The sequence below is a fragment of the Meleagris gallopavo genome, chromosome 4 (assembly GCF_905368555.1).
Source record: "Meleagris gallopavo chromosome 4, MGAL_WU_HG_1.1, whole genome shotgun sequence".
Taxonomy (NCBI): Eukaryota; Metazoa; Chordata; class Aves; order Galliformes; family Phasianidae; genus Meleagris; species Meleagris gallopavo.
The window spans coordinates 9,873,852-9,898,867 of NC_139407.1; the positions used below are offsets into that span (position 1 = coordinate 9,873,852).

Here is a 25,016-nt window from a genome sequence, read left to right on the forward strand (position 1 = left end):
TTAACAAGATGTGGAAATGTAATTATTCATCTCCTGAAAGTCTATAGGTAGCCAATAAATATTTGCTAAAAGCTCAGGGCAATTACGGGACAGACAAATTTTATCATCTCTGCTTTGTAGGTATGTAAATAGAAAACACAGTAATTAACAAAATCACAGCCCGAGTGATCAAGTTGGCAACAGCCCTCAGCAGCGTGGCCTCTCCATCTCATACCCGGGAAACTCTAGAGTAAATATATTTTATAGCTAATGACACTTCTTTATTAAGTTTACGTGTACTGTAATTAGCTACCATACATCTGAAATTTGAAGCAGGGTCTAGTTTTCTCTTTTAGCTTTCATAGTCAGAATAGCCATAAAAAAAAAAAATAAAAAACAAGAGAATGTCACAGACATGAGAATCATTCCATGAAAAAGCCATAGGTTTTCCTTTGCTGAATGAATGATGGGCTTACAAGCCTGTTCTTTATCTTCTGCAGCTATTTGCTTGATTAAATACTGATGCAATTTGGAGGAAAAAAAGAATTTCATTTCAACCTCTCACCAGATGAAGCTGCCCATAAAAACACAGCTTTGATGTTTGTTTACAACCATCCTATTTTTAAGTAACTTTTTTTTTTTTTTAATAAGAGAAACATCTGTGATCCTCTTGTAGATATCTCTATCCCCCCTGTTCTTGAACACTGAAATGTTTGCTACATTCTTTTTAACCCGGTTTTGGAGCTATACAGTGATTTTTCCAAAGGATTCCCCAGCCTTAACAATCACTGGAAATTCACCTCAGTTTCTTTATGAGATGATAAATACTGAGTGCTTACAGGCTTAAGTATTATTCTGATTTCACCATGATGTTACATGACACCTTCTAAAGCTTTTAAGATTGATTTTCACTTTACAAAACCACTGAATAAATTTTATTTTAATTTTTTTTTGGAGAACTAGAATACCAAAGACCTGTCAGATTTCTTCAGGAAGTAATACAAACATTTTCCTCTTATAGCTGCCCAATGCTCTTCCTGCTACTTTATTCTTGGCACTAAGAAGTTAATTCTCTTGAGAGACCATCATTGTTAGTTGGGCACATAACCCTTGGGCTGCCTGCAGCCTGATTTGCGCTCAGCACTTGATTTGGATAGCAAAGACAATGATGAGCCCCTTTGAGATTTTCCCCACCAGCAGGAGAGATGTACAAGGTCCTCAGCCTTGATGTCAGCATCCACTTGAAATGCTGTGCTCTTCTGCCAGTTCAAGATGGCAACAACTGAAATGTGACCTTACACTAGATTGCTTTGGAACCCAGCAGAAATTCAAATGCTGCAGCCTCTACAAGCCTTGAAATGAATCTTAGGTGGAAAAGTAACTCCTACTAAGGTGAATCCCATAAAGTTGGTATTTTGCCCTAGGAACAACAGACTGCATCTGCAACTTTATACAAAGTATTTATCAATACTTTTCCCTTATTAATACAAATGAACAAAATCTGTTGAGCGTAGATTTAAGTAAGAAAAAGAGACAGCATCAAAAAAGTAAATAAAGATGTTAGAATATCAACAGCTGAAAACCAAAGCCATGTTGAGCACATTGGAACAGAGGGTTGTAGAAACAATACCATATGCTCAAAACTGGCTTCTGCACCATCCTCTTAGGTCTGGAAGCACAGGCCAAAGAGGCATTATACAGAGTTTAACCTTGGGGCTTATGTTTGCCAAAGCACTATCAGTTCCAAGGGAAGTTCACAAGAAGCACTGCACAGTGTTTTAAGGGACATTTAGCACACACAAGCACCATGACTGGACTTGAAACATAAGGAATAATTTGGAAGCTAGATGATAAATTACACTCCTTGCATATTTCCTCTGCTTGCTTGACATGACATATATTTCAAAGTAAGATCCCACCACGACATTTACATACTAATGCTGCACAAACATACTCCTCTGATCTGCCACAAGAAATGATTCCCAACCAGATAGTGCCAGCATAAATCATAGAAGGTACCTTCTGAGTTTATCACACTTTTAAAGGAACACTCTTCTTCTTTTGTCAAACGCTTCACAGAGCCACCAGCATATTCACAGTTTAAGAAACCTTTCCAGCAAGGGACATATCTGATCTTAGCTTAAGTTAGTATGTTCTAGTCAGCAGAACGGACCCATGCCCAAGCAGTGCTGATACTAGAAATGCAAATGCACACCTACCATTCCCTGGACTCCTACATGGCTGCTGCACCACAGAATGCTCAGATCTCACCCCAAGCTCAGCCATAGGACTACAAGATGCAGAAACAGGAACCTCACATGGCCCAGGGTAGCCACCCTTAAAAGCATCAGAGCTCACACACATGGAAAACACTCTCCACCACCAGCTTTCCCCCCTCCTCCCCAGGCCTGCAAAGCACCTCTGCTCATTGCCACCAGCTGCACTTGTAGAAAGCTACACCAGCACTTACCTCTGGGGGAAACAGCTCTGGAACAGGACCTCAGATAATGCTCCTCTGGATCAGAGAACTCATGGCTTCCTAATGCCCTGCTCCCCTTTTTATAACCTTCCTCCTCACCTGCTTCCTCAGGGCCTGCTCTGATAGGCAAGCTGAGCAATGTCTCTGCATCAGCAAGCCCTTTAATTACCCCAGCCTACTTACTTTCTTACATTGTATCTAAAACAAATTTGCAAATTATACATATTTTCTACTGACCCTAGATGGTGATTCATGAAAATACTAATACTTGTTACAATGCCTTCATAATATATTAACGTGACTATCTCAGAACCAAAATGTAACCTCGTGGTCTTTTATGTGCTGTAATTTGTCTTTGGGAGTTGAAAGATATATTACAGCTGTATCAAAGTATTAAGAGCAAAAATGAACCACAGCACATACAATGCCACTTAAACACGTCTGAAAATCTTTGCCCTATTGGAGATTTTTCGTTCTCGTGCGCTCAGTTTGCTCCCAGCTTTATACAGAATGTTAAAAGGTCTTCCCACTTGCTCTGTTGCTGGCCTCGTAAGCTGCAGCCCAGCAAGGGAGCACATCCTGGGGTGACAGATGTTTCTGGAGCTGACAGAGAAGTGCCATTCGTACCAATCAGTGATCTGACCCGCGAAGCTGCAGGACCTGCAATTCTTTTTCCAGCCAAGCTCAGCTCCTTTAGTGAAATATCCTGAAGTGAAAACAAAAGCCAAATGATCTGTTGTGCTCTTTACTGGAGTAATTACAGTGTTGGCATTTTGAGGTATATGGAATGCTGTCAAACCAAATTTAATAAACCATGTAAAGGATGGGTATTGTGTAGGTTTTCCTGAATCTGTCTGTTCCAGCTCCCTGCTGTATGAGACTCCGCGGGCTGTGATCCTCATCTCACTCCTTTCACCACCTGGTAAAAACCCCACTGCCACCTACTCTCTGATAGATTACCTTGAATTGAAGCTTAATACCCAGGAAGCGTTGACTGTGCTAGGATGAAGCCATGAAGTTTGTAGGCTGAGTAAGCTGGTCTTCAGACATTTTGGCTAAGCCCATGGGAGTTCCTGGAGTTGTCTGCTGATTGCCAGCTGTGGGGTTCAGTCATCTGGGGCTACACCTGGGGATCACACCTTTGTTTTCCCCTTTCTTGCATGTCAGTGCTCCTTCTGGCACCGATACTGACATTTAGTGCTTCAGATTTTGATGTCCTGTGGGTTGATTTTGCAACATGGGAAGGGTCGGACAGCCCAAGTATAATTTGCTTTTATTTACACATCACTGTCAGCTGGGAGCAGAAGAAGGCAATTCCTAGCTCAGCAGTCTCAGCCCAGCACCAGCGCCTGATTTCCAGGGGGCCATTTCTGCCTGAAAAATTGAGTCTAATCAAGGCCTAAGGCAGAGAACACACACTCCCACTGCTTGCAAAACCGTGTTCTCCCTCAAGCAATGCCTCTCTGCACAGAGCCTGGCAGACCAAAGCTAGTGGCACCCTATGTCCTTATCTGAAGCTAAATAGAAAGACCAGCACAGAAAGCCTTTTGCATGCTTTGTTTTTCTTGTAACAAACAACAGGATTTCTCATCTCCTGAGATACAAAATTATTGAATATTTGCAGAGATAGTATTAGTGGTTATGAGCTAAAGAAACCCTAATTTAAGGTTCTGGAAAGATTGCCTTTGTGTTTAGTGTAAGGAATAAGCAAAGGAAAACCACCCATCCTTCAGACAAAGGGAATCGTGCTGAGATACAGCGTTGTCTTCCAGCAGTTACTGTTCAAACAACAAAATGCATCCCTTCTGAGTGCCCAATCTTAAAAAAGATTTTCCAAACTCAGCTTTCACAAACAGTGAGAGACCTCCAGTGCCATCTCCATGATTGCTTCTTGTACCCTAGCTGAGCTGTTTCCTTTTGCAGCCATGCTCTGCAGGGAAAAGCAAATTGATGCAATGCTTGACTGAAGGAAGGCCTTTTAGTGACTTGGAAGACTGAACAGATGTGGCAGGGGGAGGATTTCCCAGGTCTGCTGTATATGTTGAGGTGTGAGAATTATATGTCTTCCACAATTGTTCAGATTAATCCTGTGATATGACTGCACCAGAGATCCCTGCTCCTTGTTCTTATTCCCACCACGGACAGAGACATTTTTAATTTCACTCTTGCATTCTGTTAGCCACCATGATTTTTTCCATCATGGCCAAAAGGGTGAAGTGTTTTTCACCTGTGCCTGTAAGCCATACAAACTCTAGCCTTTGGCATATATAAACCCGAGCAACAAGATCCAGCAGATCTGCAGAATTTTCTGCCTTTACCATTGCTAATCCACACACCATAAAGTTATCAGCATAAGACTAATAAAGCAGAGAGTTCTATAAAAGTGGCAAGTGAGTCATTGCAATTGCTTCAGGCAGCGTAACCTACTTCTGCATTCAGATAGGAAAGATTTACTCATTGTCTCCATTTTAGGTGCCTGGAAAGAAAGGCAAAGCACAAAAGGAATCATGCTTCCTCTCCAGTTTGTCCTCCCCTTCAACCCCAGCAGCAAAAAAAAATCAAATCAGTTTCCTTTAAAGGAGAGGGATCTCAATGGGACTGCACTGTAAGGCGAAATAGACCTTCATTAACTAAAATTATATTGCTATTTAGGGGAGAAGCATAACAGTCTAAAGACATCGTGAATTTCAGAAACCCAGAATATAATCATTTTAAGATGTATTTCATATTTATTAGATCAGGAAAATGTGTTACTTTAGAGATAAGGCAAAAGTTTTCATAGTGAGAGATGTTTTCTGGCCTCCCTCTGTTCTGATTTAAGTGATGTAGCACTCAAGAGTTCTGCTTGTTTATTAAAGTCATCTGGTTTATTTCCAGAATAAAAATAAAAATAAAAAAATAAATTAAAAAAAAAATATCCCACCTTATAAAAATGTATGGCAGAACTGGAAGGACAGGGTGATTTAAGTCTGCGCAATGGCTGGGCTCTGGCCCTCCCCTCCCTGAACGTGGCTGTTGCTCACACTGGCAGCTGAGCTAACTCCTAGAGCTTCTTTACTGAGTGAGAGGCGTGGAGTATATCTACTGCGCAGTTCACAAGTGTGGTTTTAGCCTGTGCAAACAAACCTGAACGAGCTGTAAAGCAGGATCAAAACCGCCTAAAGCCAGTGGATGAGCTCTCAGCTGCCTGAGCCAGAAGTGCCCCAGCAGTAGGCAGAAACCAGAACAGGTGGTGGGACACCACTGTGGGTATGTCTGTATGGGGCAGCATGGGCCTGAGGTGCCCAAGAGCTGATACGGTTCTGACTTGTCTATGTTGCTGCTTTCTGCCCCAAACCTTATCCAGCTGGATTCTAAGAAATTGCTTTATTTGCCTGGCATATTTGAGTACCCACTGTATCTACCACCAATGCAAGGTGCAGTGCTTCTGCACACAGATCGTGTCGTGCACGGTAAGGCCAACACCGTCTCTCAACACCTGACCTGATGTTGTAAGGCTGCAACTGTGACTTCTTGACCTACTCACAGCAGGAATGGAAGCCTTGGCCAGAAAAGCCCAAGCCAGACTGGATACGCTGTGCCTCAGCACCAGCAAGAGAGGAGACCAGAATGCCGCACCCCAGGAACATCAATCTCAGAGCAGGAGCCACATGATTGCCCTCTAGGAGTGCTTTGAACACATCAGATTTTGCAGGCATCATACTTACTGTGCCTGCAACGTGGTGATCACCTGGGTCAATGCCTAGATGAGGCACACTAATCTTAACAAGCTCCTTGCTGTGCTTGGGTAAGAATCCTTGTTAGGGCAAAACTCCTGATCCAGCATATCTTTTCTTGAATATACAATGAAGAGAGAGTCCATACTCTGGACAGCTGCTGCTTCAAAATTCATCTGTTTTTCAAATCCCAGTATGTTCAGTGTGGAGGGAAAGGCAGAGAGGTACCTAACTGTCTTCAGATGTGTTTCAATTCCCCTGTCATTTCATGAAACCTGAAGCCAGAATACTATGAAAAGTGCATTTGAGGTTTGAGTCTTCTTTCTTTTCAACAGCCCACTGCCTGCTTTTTATGTTTACCGAGCTTTTGGCTGTAAAAATATAGCTGCAGCAGACGGTTGAGAGGTTTTTCTCAGTCTGTAGTCTCTATCACAAAGGAATTCCTCCTCCAGACTCTTTTGCCTTCCATTCTGAGCTCCTCAGAGACCTCTGCTGCCGTCCCTGGCAGCAGATCAAGGGGAAACAGCTTCAGTAAAAGCTCTCGTTGTAGCAACAAAATATCATTGATCAACCATGTTCAGTGCCAACAGCTTTTTGAATCTGGCCTTTTTTAATGCCCAGCTTCTGCTTTCATTCAAGTTTTAGGTATCTTATGTAAAGAATGCCTCCTGATTTTTTTTTTTTATTTATTTTTTTGCTGTTGTTGTTGTTGTTCCATCCTCTGAGTTGAATTTGAAACAAAAACCTGCAGCTGAGTAGCCCTGAAAACATCAGTCCAAATCCATTTCAGGCCAAGCCTGGCAGGGCCTTTTCCTGCCCTTCAGGTCTGTAGGGAAGGCAGAAGAAAATATGCTGAAGCACCAGCTGAATAGTTGAACACCTGGCAGAGAGAGCTGCTCTGCTCAGGAGAGCAGCTACAGCACAGGCAGTCAACAGCTGCAGGAGAAAGGCAATGACATCAAGACGCACTCCATTGAAAACTGGTAATTGATCTGTTCTGCCAGGACAGACTGAAACACCATGCCTCCATGCTGGAGCTGCAAGCAAAGTGGGAATGACTGACTGTTAGGAATGCTATTTGCAGAATACCAATGCAGTGCCCTTTCTCCATTTAATAGAAATTTCATGTTCTTCAGAGTGTAAGTGTCTGTGCAATCAGAATAAACCAAAAGTCATTCAGAAAGCTACGGTAAATCCCAACACTGAGAAAGGTATCCCCCACCTGAGATCAGGCAGCCATTTAGGAGTCTCCAGTTTCCTACACTGCTCCTGTATCTGGCTGAAATTCTCCACACAGGAATCTCAGCTGCCAGCAGCTGGTTCAGAGCATTGGGCACACAGGGCTGGAGAAATCCATATTGGTGGGACAGACCCTGAGTTAGTCGTCAAACTCGGGGCAAGCCTTTCAACTAAAATGGAGATATTCTGAATTTATATGTACATGCTGGCAGAGCTCAGCCCATTGCAGCGAAAGATTCTGATCTTTCTTTCATCCCCATGGGATACCGACTTCAGTAAAATACTCCATGCTTCATTTCCCAGTGTTGCAAAACAACTTAATGGATCATACACTTAGGGGAGCGTTTCCCCTCTAACTAGCTAACATTCCGCCTCTTATAGCACCAAAATGTCAGTGGCTTTAGCCTTTTCAAAGCATTTCCTGCAAGAGCACACAAAATAAAAAGAAGGCAACCTGCAGACTTCCTCAGCCAAATCCAACCTTATGTCATCTTTGAGGGTGGCAGAAGAGTTACACAAAGCCCCTTTCACTCACCTTCCCTCTGAGTACTTAGCCCTTGATGACTGACGTTTTTTGTTTAGTGTGGCCCTGATCCTCTTCTTGCTTGCACAGATATCAAGCACGAAGTTTTGCTATAGCTGACGTCAGTGGCATTTTATCAGCCAAAGAGCAGACAAAAGTGCAGGTACAGCTGACAGAGGAGGAAGGTTGTGAGAGCAAAAATATGCATTTGCTGTTACCACAATGGAACTTATGCTTGTCTATTTGCAGCTAGAATCCTTTGAAGCATTACAGAACCCTGTGATAACCTAGATGTTAGAGACGGTATAATCACTTAGAGAGTTAATGAGCATAAACACATATAAAATGATTGTTTGCATTATTCCTGCACAGTCTTTGTACCATATTACTGCATAAATCAGATCTATTTTACTTTCATTTGCTAACCCTGGTACTCTTTTTGAAGCATCTCAGTGAATGAATATGTATTCCATATCCTTACAGTCTTAAAAACAAATTTACTTGTATGTTCACAGAAACATCTTCAAGATTTTTTTTTTGCTACAAAGCATATTATTCAAGACAGAAATGGAGGATTTGATGGCTGAGAATATGATTTCCAACCTGTAAGACGCATGACAAATCTGAGTACAAAGGGGCGTGTCAGAGAAGAACAGCAAGTCTTAACAGGAAAACTCAAAGCTTATATATAGGTCCTGCATTATTTTGGTGGCAGCTGCAGTCCTCTGAAGATCATAATCTTTCCTGTCTTGCTCCTGCTGGTATCCAAGAGCATATGGCAGCTTTTGCATGGATGAGACAGCCACAAGTCATACCCATGCAGAAACCAGGAGAAAAATCAGCAGGATCATTTGGAGCATATGGATCCAACGAGGCTTGAAAGCCTGCCTGAGTGGAGGGGTAAGGCATGCTCAGCTGGTAGCGAACGGCTGTGTTTCTCAGAGAGGATGATCCTGCAAAAAGTGGGATGGAAAATGGTGTCTCCCAGAGGGATAACACTCATGCTAGCTGGAAGTGAAGGCTGCTTTATATTGAGAGGACAAACCAGAGGGAGTATGTGAGATTCTGCCTCAGTATTAAGCTCTAATTTAGCAGCCTCCTGTGGGGAAAAATCTGTGGCAGGTTAGGGAGAAGTTGCATGGCAGACAACAGATGTGTTTACAAGTATTTTTCCTTTGATTATTTAGAGGCTTCTTGCAAAGCCATTTGTACTTTGGACACCACAGCAGACAAACACTGACTCAAAGAGTTCATAAAAGGCTAAAAGAGCACAAAGCACACGTGGAAGTTCCTCCTGCGAGGCCAAAATCCAATGGCAAAGATGACATATGTACACAGTTTTTGTTCATGATAACATAGTCCTGCCTGTGTTGGTTATCGTGCATCCAGAAAGCTGCCTTGCAGGCATGCTGCATCTTTTTGCCATGTTGATGTCTTTGACTGCATTTAGCATGTAGAACTGATTCTGTACGGGCACGTGGTATAGAGGCACCAGCCCTCACAATGTAGAACGGTTTGACAGTTCTTACTTGCTGCACGAAGGTCAGTCATGGCTCTCTGTACATGTTTGTATTTCAATCCTGACCCAGCAGCCTTGCAGATGGATGTAGAGCTCATGTATGGCATGGACACTAGTGGTGCTGGGGAGGAGGGACTCTGTGGTTTCCAAAAGTGATTAGCTTTACTTCCAAAATGGGAAATCAGAGAGAAAATGCATTGCAGCACTTGGTTCTGGCACTAGCTCTAATGTAGATGTCTGTCTAATGGGCACTGGTCTAAGACCAACAAAATGTGATTCATACAGGCCACTGAGCAGCTTCTCATGTTAATGACTTTTGAATGCCAGTGGCCTGAATTGCATCTGTATTTTATTAACACTGTTTACAGAGGGAGTAGAATTCCAGATGGAGCGTAAAGTATCTTTTTTTCTTGTTTTGCCCATAATTGCAAATGCTCAAATTGTACTTGTAGCTGTTTTATGACTTGACACTGACCTTATACTCTTTGCATTTTCTACAGCGGAACACTGCAATTTCTAGGGAGTAGAAAGGTTATACAGAGCTGGTCACTGCTCTGTGTGATGCAAGTAAAAATAAAGTTGTGAGTGTTCAAGCAAGTATTTCTTTCCTTTTTGTCTTTGGATTTTTATTGCTTCCAGCCGAGTCACTTGAAATGAAATTGTCCTTCATAGTTCAAGCTATGGTTACCTTACAGATGGCATAAAGACAGTGCTTTAAGGTCATTAGAGCCCTGAAGATGTTAGAGCAGTCCAGATGATTTGCATCTCTAAGGGAAAGGCTTTTATTTTTGAACTGTTCACCTCATATTGATTTGAAAATGTACCTTTTTTTTTCCTTTTTCTCATGAAAATGCCTGGCCCAATAATTAGAAAAAGCCTCACTTCCAGCCTTGATGCATCACCTCTCCAGCAGCTCCCTGACCCGCTGCACTTTGGGTGGCAATGATAGCAATGAAAGAAAGGAGCACTTTGGGCCTCGGAGCTACCATTGATCTCAGACAAGGTGGGGGAAGGAGGTGGATGCCTCAACTCCAGCTCAGGGACCAGATGCAACGTCTGCTTTGTACTGCACTCTCCTGATGGGAAGGCAGCCATTTCCACGGGCAGCTCTGGAGTGGAGGAGACTTTTTTCACCTTCCTGCTTGCTGCTAGTGGGGAATGCTGTGCAGCCTCCTGAAAGTCTGAATGCTAATTGCGTGTGTTACTGATGCTCCTGCACATCCACTGCCAAGATAGGGGAGGATGTGCCTCAGCTTCCATCTGCACCTTCCCTTTCAGCAGTGACCTCATGGTGTGAGGGGAAAGGATGGAAGCGCACATCAAAAACTCTTCAAGAATTGCAGCTAGGAGGCTAGCAGCATACTGTAGCATGTGGCTGCTGCAGCTTAGACACGACTGTCCTTTCTGATACGATTGCAGAGAATGTGTGCAGTGCTTCTCAGAAATATTTTTCTTCTGTGCTAGGTCTACTTTTGCACAACGGGGATACTTGCCTCTGTCAAACCGGTGGTCGAAATCTGAGATCGGCGTGTGCAGGAGGAGTGTGAACTTCTCGGAGATGCCTTTAGATGTCTCCCTTCCTCGTCTGTTTGGAGATAACAGCAGGTGCCTTCCGCAGGGCTGGGCTGCCTGCGGGGTGGGGCTGCGGAGAAGCCAGTCAGTCCCGGAGGGCAAACGAGGATTTCTGAAAACCTTCTAAAGCAAAAGTTAATGGAAAAGAGAGCCTCGTTGCTCACAGGTACGTCATTACTTTCTCAGGCTTTTATGAGCAAATAAAATGCATCTACTACAGAGGAGAAGAGTTCTTCCCCCATGTCCCACGCTCCAGTCCCTACCTCCAAGCAATTGGCTTACTTACTACAATTTCAACATCTTTTTTCTTTGAAGTACAACCTGTTCTTTAGTTACGTTATTTCTATTCATGCTGTGGAAATAAAAGTTTTGACAGTGTTGATTTCTCAGATCTGCTCGTAGACTTTGAAATTTGCATTAGATTATTCTAATCACTTAGCCTCGTTGTATATATTTACACAAGCACTTTTGATGTTTAAACAGACCAGAATGTAATGAGTTAGGCACGGGGAAATAAATACCCCAAAGGAAAGGAATGTTCTCTTTTTTTTTTTTTTTTTTTTTTTTTCAGGCCACTTCTTAAACTAGAAACGTTCAGCTAAAACAGTGGGTCAATGCTTTTGGGACCTGAGGGAATGACACTAAGGCTGGAAGCCTTCAGCTGCAGTGGGCAGAGAGAAGAGTGTCTGGGTGCCTGTGAGAGTGAGGAGCATGCTGTCCTTCTGTGCCCTTTGTCACTGCTGTAAGCTGCATCTTTGGCCATCCTGGCAAAAGAAACTATCCCACATGAACCCCAGATGTCAATATCCATGGACACAAGTTTCTAGAGGCTGAGCAGGAAGAGGATCTGCTAGCTCCACGATTTCAGTGGCAATAGTTGTAGAAACAGCAAAAAGTTCTGGGACTGTGTTGCAATTGTGCTGGCTCAGCTCCAGACATGCAGAAAGTCCTGCAGCATTGTGATCCTGCAGGCAGGAGGCCTGGGAAGCACAGCAGCCACGCAATCAGGTTAAGTCAGTCTTGAGGCTGGCTCCACTAAGTCAAGAACAAGAGGCAAACAGAAGCAGCCCTTACATAGCGAATGTGCAGGAAAATGTGGAGAAGTAGACCAGGTGAAGGAGAGACAGAAATCTTGTGGACTGAAGAAGACAAGAAATCTTACTCTAAGATGCAGGAAATTGCCAATTGTCTCATTTAGAGGTTAGCTTCACAAAGGCCAAGAGGTCATATTTACATTTGCATGATAGAACACAAAGAATACTTGCAATTCTTGAAATAGCGTAAAGGGGGAACATTCTGGATGACCCTGTTGTTAACATAGACTTGAAGTGGAATCTGGAACAAATCAGCCGTTATGCAACGAACTACTCAAAAGACTACAAAAAAACTGCGTGTCAGCACGGTTTTAATTTTGTAACTGGAGTTAGTGAAGTTTGTTAGTAAGAACTTAAAAAAAGAAAAGAGAAGCTTGTTCCGAGAAGATACACTTCCATAAACTCAGTGACAGATGAGAGCAGACTTTGTAACTCACACACTGAAACTGATCTATCTACTTAGACATGCAAATGTCGTTTTGAATAAGTCTAACATTTTGAATTGTCAACGGTGGAAAGAGGTTTCTGTAAAGGCAATTTGATTCTTCAGCTATCCTAAGCTTGTAAACCATGTAGAACCAAGGGGAAAAAAAAAAAAAAAAAAAAAAAAAGGAAAGATTCTGCTTTACTGGTATTTGGTGACTGAAAAGTTCTGCTTTACTAGGATTTGGTGACTGAAAGAACTCATTAAGGTAATATTTTACACTCTATAACCTTTTCACAAGCAAATATTTCTGGCAGCACTACTCCTCTCATACTTAAGGATACTTTAAAGAGGATGGCCAGGACCTTTGCCTGGGACGGAAGAGGAGCAAGCACATGGCCAGTGCTGGCTGGGCAGGCTCTGAGCACATTCCTCTGCCCTCCATGGGTGCAGCAGCAGTAACACCCCAGGGCTTTCATTCTAGCTGACTTGTTTTGTCTTATTCCTAACTTGCAAGTTATATGCCTCGCTGCATTGGTAACTTCATGAGACTATGACCCACTTGAGGCATGGTCAGAGATTAATGGTCCCTCTTCACCTTAAAGGACATGCATTTGTGAAGTGATCAGAAACACCAGGAGATTCATAACTTTTCTCCTTCACAGAAGTATGACAAGACATATATAGCACGCACAATGGGAATCATGTCATTTTCCCTCAGCACTAACTGATTCAGCAGCACTGTCCTGACTTATGCCAGCTACTGCTTCAGCTCGTTGTCTGTAGGAGAGAGACAAATGCACTTTGATAGCTATCCAACATGAGCAGAACTCTCCAATGGTGGACAGGTTTGGAATACTCAGGGCTAACAAAACGGGAGTTCCTATCAGTTCCATCCCAAGGTCTCATGGATGCCTTGAGTAGCTTTGCAGCTTCATTGTGACATTAGACCAACTTTCCATCATGACCAGCATGATCCTACTTGGATATTCCAGATGATGTCCTGTCCCTTCCTCCTAAGGGATAGCTCATGTCTGACAGCAAAAGCAGATTTCAATGGTTTTCCTGATTTAAATCCAGAAAACAAGACCTTGATGAACTCATGCTCCTGATTATTAGTGGAGACTACCAGATTGCTGCACGTCAGGGAGGGGAACTGCATTTTCCTTCTCAACTTCTTGTAACCTAAAGGAGTAGAAAGACTGCTTTATGCTTATGGTCGATAGGGTGTATAATGTGCACAGAGAAATCACACTTCACCTTGCAAATTTATCATACTATTATTCTACAGTTTTTCTACAGTTAAAACCCACAAATTGCTGAAATTGCTACCATTGTTAAATGCTACTCAGACCTACAATATATCTATGGTTATCAAAACTGAGCTGTGAAGCCAATGGGTATAAGAGACCTAACTGTGAAGCTCTTGCTCCAGGTTACAGGTAGTTGGTAACAGAGAGAAAGAAAGAAATATTTGCATTAGCAGTTCTGATCTAACCAGGACACAGTAAAATTGACAATCATTTTCATGTAAAGACCTAATTAAGCTTTCAGTTCTAGTTCAGTTTTGGGAGGAAGTTCTGAAGTCTGAAGTCCTTATAACAAGGATTAGAAGATGTAACAAGTGTCTTGAAACAGCTTCTGAAGTCAGGGTTGCTCATCTTTCTTCTTCCTGATGAGGGCAAAGATAATATCTGCACTAATGAGGAGTGAACTGATTGATTTGCTTGAGAAGTTTCCAAAAGCATAACTACCTTTCCCCGAAGCAACCTAACATGACAAAAAAATCCCTTTCCTCTTAAAAAAAAAAAAATAATCACATACAAAAAATGCACATTTCAGCACTTTTCCTCCCTGAGGCTTTCTCAATCTAGGAAAAAAAGAAAAAAAAAAAGTTGTTTTTTTCCAATTGCCTGCAAAAGGATTGCATCTCTGCCAGGTGGTTGCATCTGACAGTCAAATACTGCTGATAAGAATCATCAATTCCTTCAAGGACTTGACACTGCATCCAATTTGTTTCACAAGTGACTGTGTAAGGAGGTGACTGCAGCTATTATTTTGTTAGATTTAGTCAAAACATCCCCAGAAGAGGTAGGAGGGCATGCTGGGAATTGTTTGATGAGCCTGCTGGGAGAATAATTACGTGGCCAGCAGTTTGTTCACTTTATCTTCTGTAGCACTTTCTTAGTGCCTTTTGTGTGGTTTCAGTACTCGGTTTTTTGAATTAAAGAATATTTACTGCTATTGTCTCTCAGCTAAGTCCCAGATTACGCTGTCTCAGATGTGCATTCTGGGTTGCTTCTGTGTTACATGAAGAATTATAAAATTTAAGTATTTTCTTCAATATTCTCTTTCTTACTAGAGATGGATTTTTCTGCCATAACTATGACTGAACTGGGAAGAGTTGCCTTCTGCTTACACAGACCATAGGACCTATTCTCCTGTAATCCTGCTGCTCTGAGCATGATGAATGTCAAAACTTGCAACTTCAATACAATGTTTTTGGGTTAAAATTGCACATATGAACGTTGATTTTGTTTTTAATGTAACATGTTACAGCTTAAAGCTTTCAAGAATAGCCTAGGTAGCAGGGAAACAAAGATCTGTTAGAATTTCAGTTTGTTTCAGCAGCTTTTGAAAAAATAAATGGGTATGATCCCCGGGAAGACAGCATGTGGAAGTATTACCAAAATATTAATTCTGAGGTGACAGGAAAATCGAAAGCTATGAAAGGAATCACATTAAAAACTGGAAACTGTGCTTATTCAGCTGTCTACAAGGGGGTCCATGACAGCTGCGGGCACCTTCTATAAGGCAGGAATGCAATAAAAAAGGTGGTAATAGCAAACGTCATGCAGCAATTCACCTGCCAAGAGCAGTCTGATCGCTCCTTTCTAGACCAGTTCTCTTCTCAGCTGTTGTTCCTGATCCAACAGACCTGCCTGTGTGTATCCCAAGCCAGCATCAGTCTCTGATGGGTGCAGTACATGTGCTTTTTGGCACATATTTGGCAGGACGAAATACACGGCTGCACATCCCTTGTTTTAAATAAATTGAAGTGAATAAAAAAGAAGGAGAAGAGAAAGTAAAGGCTGTAAAAATTACCATATCAGAGCCTTTTGCTGCTAGATATATGGATAAAAAATATTGCTTGTGACTCCAGTGAAATAAGCCCGCTCTTAGAGAGCCTTCTACAATCTATCTTGTTTGTGCACTTTGGATTTCAGAAGAACTAACCTTATTGGAATAGAGTTGAAAACATCGGATCATTGGCCAAAGCTTTAAAGAAAAGGTTTCCTTGCTATAGAAAGAACATTAGCATTCTCACAAAGAAGGTTCCATAGAAACAAGAAATATGTTTTTACAGCAAAACGCCCTTTGATGTGAATCTTGAGCAAAGCACAAAAAAGGGCCAGTGGGATTCTATTTTCTTCTGTGTACGCTTTTGCAATTCCTTTTTTATTTTTTGCTAATGGGCCGCCTGGGATGTCTTCTTTCTGGTGACTGAACTAAGGCACCTTAGCAGGGTGGGAGGGATACAAAGGATTCCTCAAAGGAACTCACTTGCTGTAAGCAGCTTCTCAGAGGGAAATATTTCTGTGTCCTTTACCCATCTTTTTGGTTTCTTCACAATGTCTCCTTCACCTTGCAGTTACTTGCACAGCAGAAGTGCAAGTTGAATTACCAGCCAGCATCAGATCCAGCAATCTGCTCCTGACAGAAGCTAGTGCTGGAGAAAAATTCAAGAAATTACCTTATTGGCAACAAAGAAATGTCAGGTATATACATGGAAAGATTCTCTTTCTTTCCATTCATTAGAAATTGGGCTTAACTCTGAAGTCTGATAGTTTTTATCCTTTTTAAGTGTTTAGTATATTAAATCAATCCATATCTTTCTGAATACCGAATATATGTCAGAGATCAATTATTGCTTTGTTTTCCTTACAAGATTATTTTCTCTTACACTTTTATCTCATGATCTTTCAAGCTCACTTTGATTTTCTTTTAAAAAGCCACTACAGCTCGGGATTACATTATTTAAAACTCTAAATTTAATGATTATTGTATCTAACTTCTTTTATATTGATGCAAGGCTCACCGATCTTCAATTTACAGCGACTGATGAAAGCACTACAAAAAACTTCTAAAAATACTTTGCTAGATAATAGACAGCTTTGGCAGGATTGCAAGTAAAGCTTTTTTTTTTTTTTTTTTTTTTTTGGTTATTGAGTTGAGCTTTTCATCCTCAGCCTTCCTCTGAATTCTGTTGTTTTACCACTGTCCATTTTAGCAGTGTGCTTTAATATCTTCTGTACTGATATGCCACTACCTGCCTCTACCTCAGTTTTACTGTCTAACAATCAGACATAATTTCAGTTACAGCTTTTAATATATTTTGGAACACATCTTTAGAAACTGGGAAACTTTGTATGCAAAAACGTGCCTTCAAGTCCATGTTATACGTACACATTACTGGCAGTTGGATTTTTGTTTTTAAGCTCACATAGTTGTGAGTTATGCCTATTCCTCCTTTATGCTGTTCAGTATTATCACTATTAAAAAATAACAAATGGCAGAATTTGTCCTGACAGAAGGAACATATTAGGTAGGAATTGTCTAAACACCTTGTCAGCTCTTCATGTCAGCAGTTTCCTAAAATTGTACAAGAATTTCTGTGAGAGAACTGTCTTTCGTAGTAATACTGCTTCACCTGAACTTTCCTCTCTTTTACAGTCTTTTAAGGTTATTATTGCACTTCTCTTTTTTTTAAGCTTCTGGAGTCTATCTCAGAAAATCAATCTTCAGCCTTCAAAATTAAGTCTAGTTTGAAGAAATATTGAGAATTGGAGTTCATAGGGTGCTTTGAGTTCCCACATTACTGCATCTAGACACAGCAATGTATTTTTCTCATCTCTGTAGCCATGAAAATCAGAAACGGAGATTAAATGAGGAGCAGAACGTTTGGAAGTGCCAGCTCAGACATTTCAGTGAGTGAGTCCTGAAGCTTTGCAGCAGCCCAAACAGGTCAGTGACGTGGCAAGTACTTTCTGCATTGCCCATCACTTGCCTGTGTAGATGACGGATGCTTACATATCTATGTTTTCTTTATTTAAAAGATTCTTGCAGTCCATCCTGACTCATCATTTCACAAATCTCCCTGCATGAGCTGCATTACCTGTTTTCTTTTATATTTTAATGAACTAGAAATGGCAATTCCAAAATACTCAGTGGCACAAAGTCTGGAGAAAAACAGCAAAAGACAGTGTCTGGGTAGCATGAGACTCATTAAAATTCTTCTACATTCTGCTTTTCTGCTCGTCTCTGCCCTGCTGCTCACTGAAAAGCAGGCTTTGGTTCAAATTTTAAGGAAACATTTTTGACATCCAAAAGATAATGTATTTGTCATTTGTTCTCTTCCCATGTCATTTTCGGAAGGTCCAGAGTAATAAAGGAAATGCGTAACATTTAAATCCCCTGGTAGTGCAAAAACGCTGTTTGAGCCAAGAGCACTGGAATAATAACTGTGCCCCATGCCAATAGCATTTTGGATGTCAACTGAGATTTATTTTGCAAGCAATAAAGATATATGCAAGCTGGAATCATTTAAATACAGGAAAAACTGTACATGAATTAACCAAAAAAAATGCCCCACAGCCTTTTTGCCTTTGTAAACACTATTATAGAAATGACAACAAAATAGTCTCGCTGACCTTATGCTTTGTCTTGCTACGTAGAAAAAAAACACAAAATCCATGCAGTTCTGTTGGAAACCATGCAGAGAAATCTTAACGATTATTTAAGGTACAAATCCTATGCTGATTTAAGTTTTATTTTAAACAAAATTAAAATTGTACAAAAGTAAACACCACCAAAACAGCATCTGATCAAGTAACTCAGAGATGGTGATATTCAGTTGAGGTAGAACTTTCACAGCTTTGTTCTTTATTGTTTTCTTGACTATTCTCCCATCTGCACTGAAACTAGAGGAGTGGAGGCTTTTTCTCCAGATATTTCCAAGAAGCCTGAGGACATGAACAAGGAGGCATTTGGCCTGGCATGCAGTATGGGAGAAGAAATGGTAGCAAAAGCTAGCTGCAAAACTTAACTTCCCCAAGGAAAAACAACTCATTTATCATCACAGTCTAATAGTTATATCAGAGTAGATGAAATCTAGACCCTGCCAGCCTTGTAAATTCTCAGCAGCATGATGTTCAGTGAAACTAACAGGACAAAAGGGCAAAGGAAAAAAAGACAATAACATGCAACTACTGACAATGGATTTTGCTGTTCCTAGCTCAGATGAGATCTCCCCAGCAGGGCTCTATGCAGAGCATCTTACCTGCTCTGCAGAACATGCTGATGCCAGACCTTCTTCTATAGCTTGATGCCACAGGGACTATGTGGGCTGTGCCTGGCAAGCAGTGATGAAGGAGATACAGACTGTGCTTGAAACATTTGGCTCTGTAACTTTTATGCTTTCACCTGATATGGGGGGTGACTCTTCACTGGCTCTGTATTCTCTTCAGCAATATTGGAAGCTGAGCCTAGCAGGATACAGACAACTTTCTTCCGTGCAGCTGCCGCTAGAGTGCATGGGATGGCAACCTGATCAGAATTAGATAGCCCTGTTCTCCTCAGGGAAGTGCCCGCAGGCATCAGAAGGTAAAGCTGGCATGGAGAGGTGGGATTTTCCACAGGGATTTTCATAGAGTAATCTCCATCCATTGTCCAGAATGCAAAGGTGCCGTACTCTTTCTTTCAAAAGCTGTGCAAGAACAAGTCCTTTTTGACTGGGGGTGGAGAATCACAATGTGGTGTTCCCATCAATGCCGAGTGAGCTGATGTTCTCGGGATCAAGGAGACCTTCATTTCATTTTGCCCTCTCTGCCATGGGGAGACGTGTTCTCATGTGCTATCCTCGACAGGCAAGTTTTTTTCACTGAAAAAGAAAGTGCCAGAGTGAGAAGTCAAGAAAGGGAAACAACTTTCCTGCCTAGGGCTGGCTCAGGAGACCCTGCAGTAAAACTGTTTTTACTAATATTAAATTATAACCGCATAAATTGAACAAGGAAAAAGAACCAGAAGTCCCTGGAGAAGGCTCTAGCCTCTAACAGGCCAAGGAATAACTTCCCTGTTGTTTTTCTTTCTGACAAAGCCAGCTGGAGAATGTTATGAGGATGGTGTGAGGCAGTGTGCGCTGTTGGTTCCCATGCAGTATTTCTCACGCTTTGTGGTCTATAGGGTGCCATTATTCAAAAGCATTCAAATTATGTAAAAATAAAAAAATAAATAAAAAAAAAGAGGATTGCTGTAGGAAAGTGCCAGTTACCCGCAGTGGTAACTGAATACCACTAAATCAAACTCATGTTGTGCTGTAACTCTGTTACACTTCACTTTGATGGGCAACATTTTTATTTGTTTGTTTTGATTTCTATTTATTTTTTTAGATAGTGGATTTTTTTTTTTTTCCCTAAGGAAAGTAAGGAGCAAACTTACAACAGAAGCCTTATCTGTGTTGATTTCAGTATGCGTTAAATGCTGAGTCTCTGTGAAGCTTCCCAAGAACTATATTTATGTGGTGAGTTACATCAGAAAGCTCTGAATTAGACTTCTTATATGGTTAAATGCTGCACTCACTCATAAGCAAAGTAATGCTCCTTCATTAAAAAAAAAAGCATTACTAGTGAAATTCTATTATGGAAATTAATTCACATTGGCAGAAAAATCAGATTTTTACTGACATCTGACAAGGATTTGGACAGGTGAACACAGTATTAAAAACCATGGAAGTCACGACTTTCTCCAGGATAAAGCAATACACTGCATCCAGGGGATGAAATGGCATTCATGTAGTAAAGAGAAATGTGTTTATTAAAGGTCAAACTGAAAGGAAAGGAATGGAAAGATTTCCCACTCACAGGAGGTCTGTTTATTCCACATTATTGCTCACCTCATTGGAGGTAATGAGTTCCACGACAATTTGGTGGCAGAAAAGTGGAGGTTCTTTCAAACAGAAAATTCTGGTAGGATAAGAAAAGAAATAGCATAGGTAAATGAGCAGTCTAATAACTCTGTATTTAACAAAATAACAATATTTACTATTTCCTTTGAGAAGATACAAACATAGGTCAAATTAATTCAGACTAAAAATATTCACAAATAAATTCCCAAATAATAAGCTTGCCAAAATCTCTGTATCAGAAACTGAACTATAAATCCACATCCTTTAATCTGACATAAGTATAAATGTGACCAGATGTGTACTCAGCTCTGTGAGAGTGAGGTCATGCCCGAGTTTTGCAGTTCACCTATAGCCTGATCCTGTAACTATTGTCTGTGAATAACAACCATATAAGAAGGCGTGAAAATGGTGGTTTCAGGTGAAGTGACCTGTGAAGTGTGAAATAAGCTTTACAGAAAGAAATTCATGTCAGGAGAGTTTATTTTCAGAATTAGTTTCAACACACACACATAAGTGTCTATTTATTGAGATGTTTATCCTGGCATATTCCAACTTTGGTGTCAAAATCAGGAGGCAGGTCTCTCAGCAGAGAGAAAAGGATCCCTCTGCAAGGCAGTTCAGGAGTTGAACTTGGGTGTTTTCTATTCTTCTGTACAAAAGATCACCTCTTTTAATTAAAAAACAAAAACAAAAGAGAGCTTTGTTCACTGTTCAGACACTATTCACTAGTGCCAAGCTATCTTGTACCAATTATTGCCTAGCCCAATACCTTACAAATATATATATATATATATACACACACACTATATAAAATAGACTTTGAAAAGAAGATATGCAACAAGAGAATTTTGTACTGCAGGTTGTAGCTGGAAAAATGTTCATCAAATGGCTTCTCTGTTCTTTACTTCTGACTTTCTTGTCAACTGCACTTCCTAAGGACTTGTGACTGTATGACTGCCTTTGTATTACTTAGTAACCTGCCCAGATGCTACTTATCAGAGATGCCATTTCCATGACTTTGATTTCTGACAGGATTTATCTTCTTGTGGAGGTTTGCCTATGTAATTTAGGAATACGATTTCCAAGAAATATTTAGTAAGGAAGGAATGGTGCTTTCATATGATAGTTCTTTTGAAATGGAAACCAACTTAGAATAGGTTCTCTGAGAAAATACAGGGAGTGGTACAAAGCCCACACAGAAAACTGGGAGAATTTAAACGTAAGTAGAGATTTTAAGCCCTTATTCAACTCCTACAGGAATATATTCCTTCAAGAAAGTAAGAACACCAGATTCTTTTTTTTTTTTTCCTTTTTTTTTTTTTTTTTTTTTTTTTCTGATGGGGTTAAAAACGGTCAAGTACAATTGCACAATATAAAAGCAAACAAATATAAACTGCAAACAACTTACGGGACCTTCAAAAGGTCAGTGCTCTTTTTCTCCCACCTTCCCAAAACAGAACACATTCTAAACTTACTCCTCCTCTCCCAATTAAGTTCCATATATCAGTCGCATATGAGGCAAAAGTTAAGATAACAGCACAATTCTAAGACATTCTATTTTTATAGCAGAAAAATCTAATAGCTTGAGACATTTTTACTACAGCGCTGAATCTTTCCTGTGGAACCAGTCTCTTTCCGCCAGTGGACTGCTGATTTAGGGACGATACAGGTCTTTCCTGCATGCTTTAAATCCAAGGTAAAGGAACTTTCAAGATTACTGCTCCAATCTGATATATTTAAGTAAAGCAACAGTGAATTCTTTCTCCCTCTCACAGAATCAGTATAGAATAGGTAATTAAATTGAAGTGTGGTTTTTGATACATTTATGTTACAGTCCTGCTTTTGCTGCATACACTACAACTGCTGTAGAGAGAAAAGAGCTGCAGTTGTTCTGTTGGCAGGAGTGCTGTAGTAATAATGGCAAATGGGAAATCTTTTCTCATCCAGAATGCAGAATGTGAGTATCAGTAGCTATGGTGCACTTAAGGAGAAATTATGTTCAGATTTTTTCTATGTAATCTCTGCAAGTCCAAATCCATCTAATGAAGATAAAAAATGATACTCTTATTTTTTACCCAATTGAATCATACAATCATAGAATCATTAAAGTTGGAAGAGACCACTAACATCATCGAGTCTAACCACCCACCCATCACCACCACCACCAATATTGCCCACTAACTATGTCCCTCAAAGCCACATCTCCATGTTTCTTGAACACCTACAGGGAAAATGACTCCACCACCTCTCCGGCAGCCTGTTCCAACAACTCATCACTCTTTTTGAGAAGAATATTTTCCTAAAATCCAACCTTAACCTCTCCTGGTGTATCTTGAGACCATTATGTTTCATCCTATCACTGTCACCTGGGCAATCTCAATCGAGGCCAATCCCCATCTCACCACAACCTCCTTTCAGGTCTTTGTAGAGAGTGATAAGGTTTCCCCTGAGCTCTCTTCTTCTCTGAATCTGGCACAAGTCATAAGACTTGTGCTCCAGACCCTTCATCAACATTACTGCCCCTCTCTGGACATGCTCCAGCATCTCAGTGTCTTTCTTGTAGTGAGGGGCCCAAAACTGAACACAGTACTTGATATGAGACCTCTCCAGTTCTGAGTACAGAAGGGCTAATTACCTCCCTGGAACTGCTGACTACCTACTTTTCATGAACCCATGCTGGCTGGGTCAGATCCTCTAGTTGTCCTGCACATGCCGTATGATGTTCTCATGAAACAAAGCAAAATCTTCAGCAACTCTGAATACCAGGTTTACTGAAATTATTCTCCCCGATAAAATTATTTCTGAGAAGCTGAAAAAGGAAAAAAAGTTGAGAAAGTGAGATTAGTAAGCTTTTGTTCGCCTAGGTATTTCTTCAAATCAGTACAAAGACAGTGTCTTGGTATAAAACGAAACAAGTTTTCACAAGGACTGTGATCGCGGGTATCCTGAGCATGGATTTGGCTATAGATAATTTGGGATTTTATATGGACTACAAGAATTCCAGGAACGTAGATCTGTCTTAATATAACGAAGGAAATGAGAAACAAATTGAATTAGCACTTACAGAACAGTAAGTTATATACGTGCATGTTCCCTTTCCTATATCCTCCCCTTAGCAAACACAAGCATTACTGAAAATGCATTACACTATGTGGGAAAGCTGAAAAGCTGCCTGCACCTTAGGACTAAAAAATTAATTTCCATCAGTCCTGCTGATAGCACTCAATAAATAAATACATAAATAAATAAATAAATAGTCCCACACTCCTCAACAGTGCTAAAGTTGCAGAACAGTAAGACAACTTTTTTGCTCTGTGGCCTGTTCTGCACTGGTGATGTACTGCCTGCCATGGTATCATCCCACTTTTGTTTACCCTTAGATGAAAATAAGGGAGCCCAACTGTAGCCTGCCTGATTTGAAGGTAAAAAAAAACAAGTTGTTCTGACACTTCTCTGTTCCCACCTTCATCATTCTGAATCTCTGTCCAGCTGCAATTCAATGTGAAAGACGAAGAAAGGTCCCGTGTTGTCTTTCCACATATTAATGAGTAGGTAGTGAGAAAGAAAGAAGTCCCATTTTTGCAGCTGTTGAGTGGCAGACTTATTTAGATGTTAGGGAAAATATATGGTAACTCATTCTGAGGACACAATTCCATTAAAAAGCTGCTTCTGAAACTTCACATTATTATTAATGAGTTTGATAATAAGTGCTGATCACAGATCAAAGCCATACTCTGTTGAGTTTTGTACACAGATTATTCCTGCCTCACTCATTTCATAAATCACAAATCAACAAATGGTGAGAAGAAGAGACAGCAGCACTCAGTAATGTTGGCAGTACTATGTACACAGCCTGTTATCGGTGCTTTTTCAAGCATTATCACAAAAGGAAATTTTAAAGTAGGATGAAATCATTTTATTCTTTTTTGTAGGTGGTAAAATATAATCACTTTAGTAGTAAAACAGAGCCGAAGAGACAAAATTTGCTGCTTTCCTTCTTGTTGAAACCTTACTAAGTCAGCCACCACGACCAGGGAACACCTAAGTGCATCCAGTTCTATGTATTGTATTTGCAAACTTCAAAGCCAGCAACTTCAATTGCTTTGCGATGACTCATTCAGCTTACATTTGTGATGTTGTGCCTAATGATACTGTCCTACTGTTCTTCCAAGCTCAATCTTTAAGCAAAAGAAAAGCACTAGGAAGGTTTTGTGTTAAGATAGATTTGAATCAGCAGAATAGAACACCCCTGAGGCTCTTGCTCTTTCAGCCTTCTACTGGTTTAACCCTTTGCATTGTGTCTACGCATTTGTCCAAGTGTGTTGGGCAGAGATGTATCTAACATGAGTAAAAGTAGACATACAAAAGGAATGGCAAGGGAAGGCTGAGCTAAAAGATCCCAACAAAATCACACATTAAGGTTGTGTGCAATTCAGACATTTATCAGTGGTGTACACACCCACGTCTCTCCTTCACAGTTTCAATGTTTTGTTTGTTGGAAGGCTACT

At 40.7% G+C, this 25,016-nt stretch overlaps 2 long non-coding RNA genes across 2 annotated transcripts in view; one reads left to right on the forward strand and one right to left on the reverse strand.

Annotated features, from left to right (window-relative positions):
• Positions 1-10,838: 10,838 nt before the first annotated feature.
• LOC109367159 (uncharacterized) lies at positions 10,839-15,039 on the forward strand. The gene is made up of 3 exons (XR_002113955.3): positions 10,839-11,193; positions 11,599-12,813; positions 14,908-15,039. It is a non-coding gene; the product is annotated as an uncharacterized LOC109367159 (long non-coding RNA).
• Positions 12,416-25,016, reverse strand: part of LOC104910533 (uncharacterized) — an 85,040-nt gene continuing 72,439 nt past the window's right edge. Inside the window, exons 19-23 of the long non-coding RNA XR_014882826.1 lie at positions 23,169-23,317; positions 20,497-20,566; positions 18,886-19,485; positions 16,110-16,275; positions 12,416-13,730 (exon numbers count right to left, since the gene is read on the reverse strand). This is a non-coding gene — a long non-coding RNA (uncharacterized LOC104910533). The remainder of the gene's footprint in view (positions 13,731-16,109; positions 16,276-18,885; positions 19,486-20,496; positions 20,567-23,168; positions 23,318-25,016) is intronic.